This window comes from Meriones unguiculatus, chromosome 12, assembly GCF_030254825.1.
Source record: "Meriones unguiculatus strain TT.TT164.6M chromosome 12, Bangor_MerUng_6.1, whole genome shotgun sequence".
In the NCBI taxonomy this organism is placed as follows: domain Eukaryota; kingdom Metazoa; phylum Chordata; class Mammalia; order Rodentia; family Muridae; genus Meriones; species Meriones unguiculatus.
In genome coordinates, this window is record NC_083360.1 from 48,871,820 (window position 1) to 48,882,772 (window position 10,953).

The 10,953-nt window shown below is 42.8% G+C and overlaps 1 pseudogene; it reads right to left on the minus strand.

Annotated features, from left to right (window-relative positions):
* The window catches only part of LOC110542639 (eyes absent homolog 3-like), an 84,974-nt pseudogene extending 75,228 nt beyond the window's left edge, over positions 1-9,746 (minus strand).
* Between the last annotated feature and the right edge of the window lie 1,207 nt (positions 9,747-10,953).

The window sequence follows — 10,953 nt, forward strand, 5'->3', positions numbered from 1 at the left end:
CACAGATGACTGAGAAATCTGAGCTGTGAGTATAACCACACACTTTTCCTCAGTGTAGAGGAGGTAGATGAGAGTCTGTTAGTCCGTTTTTGTATGTAGGTTCCAGTTATACATCCACCTCTACTGACTACAAGAAAGGTAAACTACACAGCCGATGTGAAGACGCATGACCCTAATCTCAGCACCGAGGAAGCACAGACAGGAGGACTGAAATTCAAGTCAGATTTGGACTACATAGGAAGACCCAAAATCAAGGAAAGAAGGAAAGCAAATTAGGAAGGAGCTGGGAGTGAGGGAGCTCAGTTAGGCAGGGTCAAGTTTGCTTTCTGGGTGTGGATTTATAGGTTCCAATCATCACAAAAATTACGTGGGCCTTAGCTGGTCTCCCATACCAGGCCTTTCACTAATTTAACTTACAGCTTTGATCTGGTGAGGGGGGTAATACAGCTCTTACTCGTTTTCTTTCTGCTGCTTCTGCTTTTGTTGTAGAGATCCGAGGTTCCTTTAAGGCTCTACTTGCTTCTTTCTCCAGCCTCATATATAGCCATTCATCATAAAGTATTTAATGTCTATGTCAGACACTAGCCTAGATACTGGGAAGTCAGTGATGAATAAAGTATAAAATAAAGTAACTTTTATTCTAATGGGGAGATTTGAAAAGTAAATAAGGTGATGTAATTTCCTGAAGCTGTTAACTACTAGAGAAAATAAATCCATAAAATGAAGAATGAATGAATTGCGTGTGGTAGCTCGTATCTGTAACCTCAGTGTTGAGAGGTGGAGGCAGGAGGATCAGAAGTTCAAGAGGACGAAAGAGACAAAGTCTCAAAAGAAAAAAAAAAGAAAGAGAAAATGACAACAGAAAGATGCTTGGAGTGGAGGGATAAGTTTGTAACTGGTCAGCAGAGATCTAAAGTAATGAAAGGGACAGCTGTATGTTGGCAAAGGGCGCGTTCCATGAATGAACATTTAGTAAACAAGAGTAAAGAAAGCAAAAATAGTGTCTTAACACTTTTGAGAAATAGTAAAAAGACTGGTAATATTGTTAAGAACCCCGGGAAAGCAACCAGAGTCAAGAAATAAAATGGCATGATTTCATCTTGACTCACTGCAGGCTGAATAGGGAATAAATTGCAGGGAAATAGATGCCTGGCTGCTACGGGCAGAGTCTTCATTGTTTTAAGAATGTTCCCAAGGAATAGTTCCTCCAATCTGAGAGCGATGGCCAAGAAACTGGGAAATGCCCCGGTGCCATCCCTTCTTGTTAGCTCAACTGCATCCGGTACATCACTGAACCTTCTACAAGTGTCTCAATTCCTTCACCTACTTTCTCCATCAACTCAATCAACCCAGTCTCTGGTACCTTACTCCATTAACGTCTCAACAACTGGATGTAATGTTTCTATCTTTAAAAAAATTATGTATACTAGACTATCCTTTCAGAATCCTTTATACACAGAGCCCTACAGGAGACAGAAATATACAGTGGCTCTAACCTCAACCCTTAAGTAAGAATATTTATAAAGCCAGGCAGTGGCAGAAGCAGGCAGATCTCTGAGTTCAAGGGCAACCTGATTTACAGAGCAAATTCCAGGACAGCCAGCTACACAGAAACCCCATCTCAAAAAAACCAAAACCAAAACAAAACAAACAAAAAACCAAAAAAAAAAAAAAAAATGAACAAAAACAGCCAAGAATATTGTATCAGGAATATATTAAGAATAAAAATTGTTCTTTACAATTTCTAATTTTACTTCTTGGAAATATCCTTAAAAGTTGTCTATAAAACTCTAATGAAAACTAACACAAATTTTCCCCTCACTAGCGTCCAATAAAATAAGATGCATTCCACAAGAAAAACTTCAAAGCCACAGTATAAAGTACTAAGAAATGGGTTAATCTGAATGCTATGTGAAATGAGTCTGAAGCTGGGGATGTGGTTCAGTAAAGCGCTTATTGCATAAGCCTGAAGACTAGAGCTCTGATTCCTGGAATCCACATAAATGCTGGGTGAGTGTGGTGGCCACTTGTAATTCAGTGCTGGGAAGGTGTAGACAGGGATCCCCAGAGCAAGTTGGCTAGACAGCCACATCACCAAGCTGTACTTCAAAGACCTCTAAAGGAACCCCATCACTCTTACCCCAGTGCTGTCACTTCAGCCTACACAGTGAGGAGCAATGAAAGGAGTTTTAGTTTACTGTACCTTTTCAACAAGTAATCTCTGTAAGAAGCAGGCCTGGCAAGGAAGCTATTGGGGATGTGCACTCTGGGACCAGACTATAGAAATCCAATTTACCAGCTCTGGTACCATTGAGGGCGTGAAACTGCAGGTAAGGCTTCCTGGACTGCAGTTATTTCACATGTAAAACATGAGTAACAGCACCTTTTTCATAAGAAGTAAATGTGTTAATAACTGTAAAACTTGGGGGCTGGAGATATGGCTCAGAGGTTAAGAGCACTGGCTGCTCTTCCAGAGGTCCTGAGTTCAATTCCCAGCAACCACATAGTGGCTCACAACCTTCTATAATTAGTTCTGGTGCACACAGAACAATGTATACATAATAAAATAAATAAATCTACAAAAAAAAAAAACCTGTAAAACTTAAAGAGTACCTTGCACATAATAAGCATGATGCATTTGTTTTAAAGTCTGAAGGGGGAGAAAAGAAAGGAAGAATAAGGCAGTTTTGTTACCTACTGCTAAATACCAGGAACAAAAAAGTCTGTGAGAAGTACTGAATGGGCCTAAACTTTGTTATGTGGAAACTAAGAATTCTAGTGATGCTCTGCAGACCAAGCACCTTCACAACCGCATGATTTAAGATAACTGCAGTGGGAGGGGGTTATTTTTTATTTTTTAATGTTTGATTATCATATATTACTCATACACACAGGCTAGAGAGATGCTTAGCAGTTAAGACTGCATGTTGCTCTTGGATAGGATTCACTTCTGTTCCTAGCACCCTTATCAAGCAGCTCAAAATTGCCTCTAACTCCAGTTCCAGGGGGGTCTGAAACCCTTTGTCCTTCAAGAGCACTTGTACATATGTGGCACACAAAAACTCATGTAGATATATATACCCACACATAAATAATAAATATAATTACACAAAAGGGTGGGTTTTACTGTGACACTTTTATACATGTATGTAGATCATTTTGATCATGTTCACGCCTCTCATTGTTTCTATTTTTTGAGACAGGATGTCACGTAGCCAACACTGGCCTTAAACTCTGTCTGTAGTTGAGAAAAACCCTTACCTCTTGATTTCCTGCCACTACCTCCCAAGAGACGGGCTTGCATGAACTGCTGGTTTGCTGCAATTAAAATCTGGCAGCAGTAGCGTCTCCTCAATTGTCTTATGTAATTATTGGGCTAAAATCTTCACAAAATCAAGGTAACTTTCAGAGGATAAAACCTAGTAAACCCAGGGGTTGGAGAGATGACTTAACAGTTAAGAATGCACACTGTCCTTACACAAGATCTAAGTGCAGTCTCCGGCACCCATGTCCAACAGCTCACAACGGCTGCTAACTCCAGCCCCAGCAGGAATCTGATGCCCCTGGCCTCCAAGGGAACCTGTAATAGTATGCACATACCCACAGGAAGACACATGCAACTCACATAATTAAAAATAAATCCCCCCCAAGCCCAACAAACCCAAAAATTCAATCCCTGCAAAAGCTAATGTAAAAAAAAGTAACTAAAATTTTTCAAAATATAGGTATACTGCATTTTAAATCATCACAGCAACTTTGTGACTGATGAGCAACCAGCAGTCTAAGTGAAATACAATAAAACAGAAAATCTTGCAGTCTGTCACTGTTAAAACAGTAGTCTCCTGAACAACAACAAAAAAGGTTAGAAAGCTAAAGCCACAAAGGCCAAATTCAAATCTGCTTAATTAGCTTTGTTACTTGGGTTAGGTTATATATTTCTATGCTTCTGTTTCTTCAGATGGAAAATTAGATTATACTTCATAAAGCTGTCAGAATTGGAGTCATTGTATAAACCACTTAGAAAAGAGTAATACTTGACATAACTGCCATGGAGTTCGATATTACTTACTTATTTTGAGGCCAGGGCTGGCTGGCTTGTTCCTCTGCTCTGAGGCAAAGTCTTGCTGTGTAGCCCAGGCTGAGCTGGAACTCAAAATCACCATCTCCCTGCAATGGCCTAAGTCCTGGGAGTACAGGAACACGGAACCATGCCCACTTGAATTCACTTTTCTTTCTTTTTTTCTTTTCACTTTTATTACAGATTTTTGTGGTTCGGTTGTAAAAGAAATCACAAAATAAAAATTAATTGTACTTATAAAGAATGTAATCTTTATATTAAGCTGTGATACAGACTTGCACAATAATCTTAAACTCTAAAATGGTTTCAAAGCAATATGAAATCATAAGTCATTTAAAAAACCATATTCCATTTTCACTGGTGACACATTCTTAGGTCTAAAAATTGGTTGTTCATTTTCTGAGGGTTTAGTTCCTCTCAAGTGGCAGGATTACAAATGTGCACAACATCCCTCCTAAATTAGCTTATTTCTAATTCTGTTAAGTCTTACATTTAACTCAGAAATTTATAAACAAGATTCAGAATTTAATATAATTACTGGTCCTATATAAGATTATGTAATTTATGTAAGCAGCCTAAATATATAATATTATAATGAACAAAGTAGGTACCTGAATTATATTTACTAAAGAACTGCACTACAAAGATTACTGTTCACTACTTTACTGAAAGAAAAAAAAAATCTAGTTGGTACAAATCTTAACTGGTAAGCTACAGAGCACCAACCACAATCTGTAGGAGCTTCTTTAAGCTCCTACATGCCTGTAATCCCAGAGCTCAGGGAGGCAGAGATAGGCAGATGTCTATGAGTTTGAGGCCAGCCTGGTCTACAATGTGAGTTCAGGACAGTCAGGGAGGGATACACAAAGAAACCTTATCTTGAAAAACAAACAAATCAGACATTAAAGCATGGGCTTCATATTTGTCTACAATGTTTTCCCTTTTGACCATGCAAAATAATTTCAAATCACAAAATGTCTATAGTTTAAATCTGATTTTTTTTTCTTTTTCTTTTTTCTGAGATGAAGGTCATATATCCCAGATTGGCTTTCAACTTTCTATATAAATGAGGATGAGCTTGACCTCTTGATCTCCTGCCAAGTGCTGGGATAATAGGTGTATGTCACTACATATACCGGAATAGTGGCTTAAGTTAGTTAACAGATCAGTCCAGTGAAGTTAGTATTTAGTTAGTCTTTTGTTGTTTTGAGGTTTTTTTGTTTGTTTGTTTGTTTTCTGAGACAGGTGTAGCTTTGGCTGTCCTAGACTCACTTTGTAGACCAGGCTGGTCTCGAACTTACAGACATCCCTTTGCCTCTGCCTTTCTGAGGGCTGAGATTAAAGGTGTGTGCCATAGCTTGCAATTATATTTTTAGGTTAATCAGAATATAAAGTCCAGTTGTTTTTCTTTATATTTCACTATAAATAGAATTCAACCTTTAGGGGAGTGTGGAGGTGCATGCCTTCAATCCCAGCACTCAGGAAGCAGAGGCAGACAGATCTCTGAGTTTGAGGCCAGCCTGGTCTACAGAGCAAGTTCCAGGACAGCCAGGGCCACACAAGGAAGTCCTGTCTTGAAAAACCAAAATTAGGTAGGTAGGCAGGCAGAGATAGATAGAGACAGATAGAGAGAGAGAAAGAAAGAGAAAACACAAAACAAAATAGAATCAGCCTTTTGATATAAACCACTTAGGTGAATATATGAAACAATATCCCACCTAACACTACATTTCTATTTGAACTAGGCTTGTTCCACTTAAAATGATAAACTACATAACATGTACTCACATGCAATAAACACAAATCTTTTTGACAAATAACTACTAAAAAGCTTTATGAGAGCCTTTTATTTGTGAAAATAGAGGATGAGATCATAAAGTTGCATAGGCACATCACAAAACCAAGGTACAATGGTGAGGACATGTTAAAGGTATAATTTGCTTCTTAAATATTTAAAATTGCATCATTCTTCAATATCATAGTACTCAAGAGAAAAATTAAAACACTGTGATAAAGTAGAGTAGCAAGTAAGCTGACAAATAACAAACAAAAATGATCAAGCCAAAACCAGAAAATGTGGTAGGTGTAAAACACGTAGAAATGCTGTTTTGTTGTTGTTGTTTTGCTGCAGAAATGGTTTATATTAATTTTTTAATTATTTTTATTTTGTGTAGACTGATGTCCTGCCTGCATGTATGTCTGTGTGAGGGTGTCAGATCCCTTGGAACTGGAGTTACAGACAGTTGTGAGCTGCCATGTGGGTGCCAGGAACTGAACAGCCACTGAGCTATCTTTCCGTCCCCCAGAATTGCTTCTTGAATTGAATTCTCAGATTAAAAACTAAAACAAGTCCTAGGCCCAGGCGATGGTAGCGCACACCTTTAATCCCAGTGCTTGGTGAGGCAGAGGCAGGCGGATCTCTGTGAGTTCAAGACCAAGGCGACAGGGCAAGTGCAGGACAGCCAGGGCTATACAGAGAAACCCTGTCTCAAAAACAAAAAAAGAAAAAAACAAAAAAATTCCTAAAGTAGAAAGTGCTACAGAAAACCAACCGCGATTTCTCTTCAGAGCTTTAAAAGCAGTCTTTAATGATGTGAGAGCTGGCAGAGGTAGCAGTCTGAATGAAAATGGACCCTGTAGGCTCAGAGGTTTAAATGCTCGGCCCTTCATGAAACTGGTCTGGAAGGAGTGGGAGATGCTGTCTTGCTGGAGTAGGTATAGCCTTGTTGGAGGAGAGCCTGGTTGGAGGTGTGTCATTGGGGGTGGGCTTAAGGCTTCAAGAGGCAAGGACCAGGCTTTCTCAGCTCTTGCAAGTTCTCTCCCGTCTGCTTCCTGCATGGTAGTCATGGGTTAACCCTCTAAAAATGTAAAAAAAAAAAAAAAAAAGCCCCCAGTTTAATGCTTTTTTTCCCCCTCTTCAAAGTTGCCTTGGCCATGGGACCTCCTCACAGCAATTGAACAGTGACCAAAACAGCAGCTGAGTAAGAAAGGCAGGTTCTTCAGTGCCTAGAGAGACTGTTGGTGCTCTGCTCCAATGACAGCATTATTATTATTATTATTATTATTATTATTTCATTATTTCATTTAGGGGCTTCTTTGCAACAACAGGATAGTATCACTTTAAAAATCTAAGTTCTACTTCCACACTAGTTGTTTGTTTCTCTGGTCCCTTTTTAAAGGCAAATCCAGGTTACAGATGTTGTTTTGGAGACACAATCTATGCAAGTCTGGCTGGCCTGGAACTCAGATATCTACCTGCTTCTGCCTCCCAAGTGCTGACATTGAAGACATGTGCCACCACAACTGGCATGACCCATACTTTTAATCCTAATTTCATTCCTATCACCTAAACCCATCAATGTGGCCCACCAAAGACAATATCATGCTCAATAGTCTAAAAACTGATCTTGGTGCGCTGGAGAGATGGTTCAGTGGTTAACGGCACTGGCTGCTCTTCCAGAGGAACCAGGCTTGAGTCCCTGCACCCACATAGAACCTCACAGCCATCTGTAACTCCAGTTCCAGGGAATCTGGCCTCTGAGGACACCAGGCACACATACACATTAAAAAGAAAAAAAGCAGACCTTGGGAAAAAAAAATCATCGTTAATTCTTAAAGCTGGTTATCAATGGAGGAGTACATCTGAACTTTAAATTCCCTTTGGCTAGAGACTATAAAAACTTCACTAGGTTTAGACTGAAAATATGCTTAAGAAACAAACATGATGGAATGACCTGTAATCCAAGTTTAGAAGACAGGAGGATCAGGAGTTCAAGGCCATTTTCAACTACATAGCAAATTCCAAAAGTTCTAGGCCAGCCTGGGGTCAAAACATACCACAAAAACAGAGGAGGGAGCCAGGTGCAGTGACACATACATATAATCCCAGCACTCAGGAAGGCAGAGCACTGCGAATTTGAAGTTAACAAAGTGGATCTAGGACAGCCAAGGCTACACAGAGAAATCCTGTCTCAAAAAAAAAAAAAAAAAAAAAAAAAAAAGAGGAAGGAAAGAAGGTAATGGAGGGAAGGAAAGAAATATAAAGTTCAGAAACAAAAAAGTTGAAAGTTGTGCAGCAACTACTTCAAACCTAGAGGTAAAGAAGCCACTGAAGCCAGCTACAGTTACTGGGGTTATTTTCAAAGATGGGAAATGAGGAGATCAAGCTGAAGAGAGGAGTCAGTGTCAGTGCAGGGGAGGACAGATAAACTTTCACAGGGGCTTGCCTCACCAGTTAAATCCTGAAAGCCCACCAGAAGGGTCTTTCCCTGTGGCATCTAGGACTAACATGGACAACCTGCAAAGTTCTTGCTAAAAATAGGAGAAGAGAGCAGCCCAATTTTGGAATATGCCACACAATGCTATACTCTCATATGTGTGTATAAGGGAGACCAGACCAAAACAAAACAAAACAAAACAAAAAAAAAAAAAAAAAAAGGAAAAGCCAATAATATAATATAATAAATGTTGCATTTGTTCTGTTCGTATTTAATTACTAATACTGAATTTTAGACTGAAAAGGCAAATGAGTCAAACACTAAAAAAACTAAAGGGGGGGAGTGATTATCCAAACCTGAACCTCTAGTATACCTTAGGTCACAAAATTTAAGAAACGGGACATTAACCATTGTTAGGTCTGACCCTTTTCACATTATAGAATGATTTAAAACCTCCAGAGAATGTAAGGTGTCTTAAATGTCAAAATGAGAAAATGATGGTTTCTAAACTATGTTAACAACGCTAAGGAAAAACAAGTTAAAAGAATACTCTCACAACTCTTATCTGGCTTGGAAGGAAAGTTACTTTGAGTTACGGTGGCAAATTTCAGGAGAAAACTAACAGCACAGTATAAACCTGGAGCTGCTCTCCCGACGCCCTCCCCTCTGTCCACTAACTTTCAATCCGTGCGGAGTACAGAACGGCCGAATTTTTGCCCCGGCTGGGCACATCCATTCTGCCAAGAGGACACAAAACGGACGGGACGTACTGGAGACCTGTCAATTACCGAGCTCACACCGGCCCCACGGCGAGCCGGCACCTGCTCGCTGCCGTTCAGCGCCCCAAAAACCGCGGCAAGCGAGGAGCCGGGGCGTCTTCGTCGTCTTCCGGCGGGGGGCCGGGCCCAGCCTCCCCTCGCGCCCCCAGGCGGAGCGCGCCCCGATCGCGGGTTCGAAGAAGCCCTAGTCTCGCTCCGGAAAGGCCAGCAAACAACTCCTGTCATCCGCGAGTCCCTGCAAGGGGTGAGGGACGCGGGCGAGGAGAGCTGGGGACGGGGCTGCACCCCCCCGCTCCCCTCGGCCCCCGAGGCGGAGGAGGCGACGAGGCGGCGCCGGGGCTGGGGCGCTGCGGTGAGACGGGGCGAGGCCGGCGGGGAGAGCCCGGCGGCGAGGGCCCCCGGAACGGCCCGGGGAACGCTGCGGGCAGCCGCGGGCCTGGACCCCCGGAAGGGCCCGGGGAACGCTGCGGGCAGCCGCGGGCCTGGACCCCGGAACGGCCCGGGGAACGCTGCGGGCAGCCGCGGCCCGGACGCTGCACCCGGGTGGCCGCGCTCGCGCCGCCGGCGGCGGGGACTCACCAGAGGCTGCGGACGCCCCGCGGCGCGGCCCGGGACCGCCGCAGACCCGCTCTGCAGCCAACAGAGGGGCGGACGCCGCGGCGGGAACGCGACCCGGATGCGCATCCCGAGGAGCCGGAAGTGGGCTACGGGGTCGCCGAACAACCCCCACCCCGGTCCCCCCCAACTCCGAGTCCCGGCCCGCTTCCCGGGACGCAGAAAGGCGCGGCCCCGCCCCTCCGCCCGCCGAGGGCTGGCGGTGACTCCCTGGGGCCCGCGTGCGCGATGCTTTGTGTTTGAGAGCTTCGTGGACCCTGATGCTGCTCGGCGGCGGCCTGCGTGAAGAGGACTCACACCCGCCTTTCCTTTCCCCCTTCCCCCACCCCCGCCAAAACAGCAAAGTTTCATTGCGTAGCTCAGGCTGCTCTCGAACTCAAGACCCTTCTCTTAAAGTACGCTCTTCAAAATGCGTGGGATTCCTACCGTAAAGGGACGGAGAGGTTGAAATAGTGACTATTGGCCGAGTTCTAGAAAAGCTAGGAAAGGAAAAACGGATGGGACGTTTTGAAGGCACTTGAAAGGCTAACTCAAAGTGAACATTTTTATCCGAAAATTTAGTTTATACCTAGTATTATACCACCCTTGGAGCTGCCTTCATGTTTTGCACATTGTGTGAACTTTGGGGGCGGGGGGGCTTTGTGGTAGTTGTTGTTTGGTTAGTGTTTTTTCCTTGACAGGGTTTTTCTGTGTAGCCCTGGCTGTCCAGAAACGCCCGCTGTAGACCAGGCTGGCCTCGAATTCAGATATCTGCCTGCTCCGCCTCCTGAGTGCCGAGATTAACGGTATGCATTACTGCACAGCTCAGGAACATTTTTTTTTTAATGCTTCATTAATTTTAAAACACAACTCAAAGCCGGGCATAGTGGTACACACCTGTAATGCCAGCACTCCGGTAGGCAGAGGCAAGCAGATCTCTGTGAATTCCAGGCCAGGCTCGTCTAAGGGAGAAAGACCCTCAAGAAAAAGAACTGAAAATTACAAATACACTAGATTAACCACAAAGTTAGAAAAAACAAAAACAAAAACTAGCTTTTCAGTACAAATACAAAGACTTTTATTAATTGCTTCTATTTCAACGATTTTCTAAGCAACTAATTTTGGTAAGGCTCTTCGCCACTCTTTTGTCACATACATCTAATTAACACCGTTAATTAACACAGATGCTTTCTTCAAAGTCTTTGCAGAATCTGCTCATTTACCGCCGGTGTTGGTATAAACCACAGTCAATCTGTTATCCTAAGAACCCTGTTTATTTTCCTTC